Source organism: Ictidomys tridecemlineatus, unplaced genomic scaffold (assembly GCF_052094955.1).
Source record: "Ictidomys tridecemlineatus isolate mIctTri1 unplaced genomic scaffold, mIctTri1.hap1 Scaffold_38, whole genome shotgun sequence".
Classification (NCBI taxonomy): Eukaryota; Metazoa; Chordata; class Mammalia; order Rodentia; family Sciuridae; genus Ictidomys; species Ictidomys tridecemlineatus.
Window position 1 is genome coordinate 451719 of NW_027522508.1, and position 4189 is coordinate 455907.

A 4189-nucleotide genomic window follows, 5' to 3' on the forward strand; every position below is an offset into this window, starting at 1 on the left:
AAATGCATTCTGCTATCATGCATAACCAATTAGAACAAATTAAAAAAAACTCACTGATATTGGCTATCAAGGAATTACTGTTAAGTTGGGTGATGGCCCGTGGGTTCATTATACTATTCTCTGTGCTTTTCTTTAAAGCTTTTCTAATTAAATTTATTTTTTAACTAGTACATAGAAACAAACATTATAATTATTGAAGTAGGTAACATGACATTTTGATGCATGATTACACTATGTAACGTTTAAATCAGTTAAATATATCTACCTCCTCAAACATCATTTCTCTATGGTAAAACTTTCACAACCTTTTCTTCTAGTATTCTAAAATGTACAGTATGTTATGGTTACCTATAGTCCCCTACTATTCTCTCTGCTCTTATTTGAAAGTTTCCATGATAAAAATACTAAAAATAATTTTTAAATTAAGATATAACTTCAAATATTTAAAGGATTTCTATGTAGAAAAGAATTCAGTTTTATAGAGGAAATCATGTGGAGGAAAATTTGGAGTCAATACAAGGATGAAGTAGACAACAGAAGAACATATAGCCTTGTAAGAGAGTGACTCATGCTAGGAAATACTGGTGTACAGGCCTCATAACTACTCGTCAGGGCCACAGTAAAGAAAATAACAGCAATGAGTGAGAAACTAGACTAACAGCCTTCCAAGGTTTCTTCTAACACTAAGATTCTACTAAGATTCCATTGATCAATGAACCTGATTGGTGCACATCTCCCAAACACATCAGAGCCTATTACTCTCCAGTCCTATCAGATATCATACTACTTGTTTAAGATTTTACATTGATTTGTTCATAATTTTTGCATATATTTTTTAAGTCCTTTTCTTAAGGCTTTCAAAAATCACAATCATGCCTTACACCTGTTAGACTCTTTTAGTCCTCACACAATGTCCTGTACACACTGGGCCATCAAAATGCCTTTTTGAAATCTCCTTTCAAATCAGTCTTTTAACATTGTGCCTCTTCTTTGCCACTCACGTCTATGTCTTACCTATCACCGTACAATCACTGACACACCTGCACCACATTCGTGTCCCCCGACCTAGACCTAGAGGAGGGCTCTGTGCATACCTAAAAATATGAATAAAGAAATCCTTTCCATATCGTGAGGCTGTTAACTTTCCAAGTGATGCTGATTCATTCTGATAATCAAATTATGACTGTGGAAGACTGCTTTAATCACTGGAAATATCATTATTCTAACTGCCTGGCTTGTACATACCCCTTACCCAGGTGGCTGCCACCATCATGAACAAACATGGAGCCAACTGAAAAATGATTTTTTTCTCCCCACCACATCTTTTCCACCCTGGTGGTCTTTTCTCCCCAGGTATTCATTGATTTATACCACCTTCTGACTGCCTACATGAGAATTAGGGGGTGCGTAGGGGTAAAACCCTTCAAAATGCCAGACACCTCACCAGACATTTTACCTTGTCAAATCATTTAATTCTTATGATTGGAGTAACCATTATCTACATTTTTCAGATGAGGAAAACTTTTTTCAAAAGTTTAGTTATTTGCCCAAACTTCTAAATGATAACCTTGGGATTTGAAACCACATCTACCTGGCTTCAAAATCTATACATTTTACAAGGAAAACAACAACATCATCTTTCTTACACAAGCCTTGAAATAACACAATCTACAGGAAACAACTTCAGTTGGGGAGGATTACTGTCACAAAGGCCCTAGGACCTCCAACCTCTAAAAGCTTTCTCATTCCTATAATTAAATTCTAAAAGTCCAATATCAACAAATACCAATGGGGGAAGTAAGTCCTAAAATGCTTAGATAAGCTTCTAGACAGATTAAATGTCTTGTTTGAATCATGATTTTATTTAGAAAGATCAGCCTTAAGTGACTCTTTCTAAGAAACAGATCTAACCTAATTCCTTTTCATTCTTAAAACTTTCTAAGGATCCCCACTATTAATGGTCTAATGCTACTTTGGCTCATGACTTCAGTTAAGATTTGCTGGCCTCTCCAACAGGCCCATCCCCCTCCAACTTCACACTTTACAACACCAACTATTCACATTCTCCTGCCCTCCCCAAATATCCTTTCTTCATGTTTCCATTTCTCTGAACACATTTCTTCTGACTGCCAGCTTCCCCCACCTCCCCAGCCTGTCTAATCAACAACAAACCACATGTCAGACTCCTGTTTGCCCTTTGCCTGTGCTTCAAACACATCTCAACCACTTTCTGACCTTATTGATCACCCTTCCAACCATAATAAATGCATTTATGGACAATAATGTTCTACCATCGAATAAATACCTCTCTTTCTGCCATTATCTTACTGTGTTTCAAGTGAATGCTGTTATCTCCCTGCCAGAATGAAAGGTTCTGAGGGGAAGAACCAAGTTTTTATAGGTGTGCAAATGTCCAGCCTTGGTAGACAGCAAATCTTCCTCATGTGCTAAACCAAGTAGCCATTAAAGCCACACCCCTATGGCTTTTGTTTCAGGAGCTATCTACTCAAAGGATCAGGAGTAATTTTCATAAAGACATTTTAAGTTCTTCACTTCATGACCAGAAGCCACTTAAAAACTAATAAATAATCAACATTCTAATTGAAGAAACTATGTCAAACTTACCATCTTAGACAAATAAAGCAAGAATGAATGTAACAAGAAAAGTATGGTGGTGGCATCTTCTGGCTCTTCCACCTTTATCTCTAGTTGGTTTTCTGTATCAGCAGCATCAACAAGAGTACCTTCTGTTATAAGTAGCTCTAAAATTGAAAGGGGAAATGGCTATTTTATTTTATGCTATAGAATAAGAATTGTCTCTCTTCAGTTTCAATATTCATCGAGTGTTTCACTAAATATATGAGTCACAGTGCCTGGAATATTTGGCTCTCCTAAAGACAATTAACACAGAGAAGAAAACCTCAAAATCCTAATTAGAGCTATTAGACCCTTCAATTATAAAATGAACAATCTCCAGTCTACTCCCCACTACTTCTATGGCCATACAACTGCTACCAGAACAATATTTACTCAAGGGAAAATTTAAAACCAGAGATATATAGACCAGGGTCACATTCAACAAACATGGATTTAGTGCTGGTGAAACCTTGTGTTTAAAATTTTAGGAAAGCTGAAAGAGAGGGAGTCTTGGTTTGCAGATTTGCAGGTGGAATGAGCCAAGGCTTAACACAGTATCTGGCACCTGGCAGAGATACTCAACAATTATTTATTGAATGGACAGATGACAGCTATTTAAAAAGAACACAGTAATATCAAGAGAGACTAAAGGGAATTGGATACAGACCTGCATTGAGGCTCTGTGAATGAGGTAGAATTCCAGTAAGAACTGAGAGCTTGTAGGGGTGGAATTTCAGTATGAGTTACAGCCTGGGGTACGTTTGATTAAACAGCAGGAGTCCAACATGCAGTTATTAAGAAGTTGGACCAGTTGCTTCTAAGGTCTTTCTCAACCCTGAGATTCCCATTCACTACTATTTTTTTAAGCTTTTGCCTAATTTTTTTTATTTTAGTTTTTGATGGATCTTTATTTTATTTATTTGTATGCAGTGCTGAGAATCAAACCCAGTGCCTCACATGTTAGACAAGCGCTCTACCACTGAGCTACAACCCCAGGCCCTCCATTCACTATTGGTCTATGAATTTGACTGCTGGTGAAGTCTGCACCATTGGCTCAGCATCTCAGCAACCTGAGCGGGCTGGCTGAGGCGCCAGCAGAGCCGGAGGGGACACACGCAGGGTCCTGAGGCTCTGTCACTCCTGCGCCCCACCCATCATCCTACGACCCCCTAGCCCAGCCCACGGGGCAGGGGACCGGGGGATCAGAGCCCCATGCGGCCCCAAAGAGCCACCACGGAGACCCTGGGCTGCCCGCCCACCTGTGGACTCACTGCTGCATTCGTCGTCTGCACAGAGTTTGTGCTTCCACAAGGGCCAGCCGGTGCTCGGGTCCAGTTGGCCCGGCACTCGCCAGGTCAGCCACAGCACGAACAGCAAGAAGAGCAGCACTGGCGCTGCAGCCATGTTGTGGTCACCTTGGGGAGTCGGTGACAGGGTGGAGTAGGCTGTGGCGGGCGTCAGGGGGCGGAGGCGGGGCTCAGGGGGGCGGGTGGGGTGGGTAGCAAAGCACAGAGGGGTGGCGCCCGGGAAGGCTTAAGCCTTTCCCGGGTGA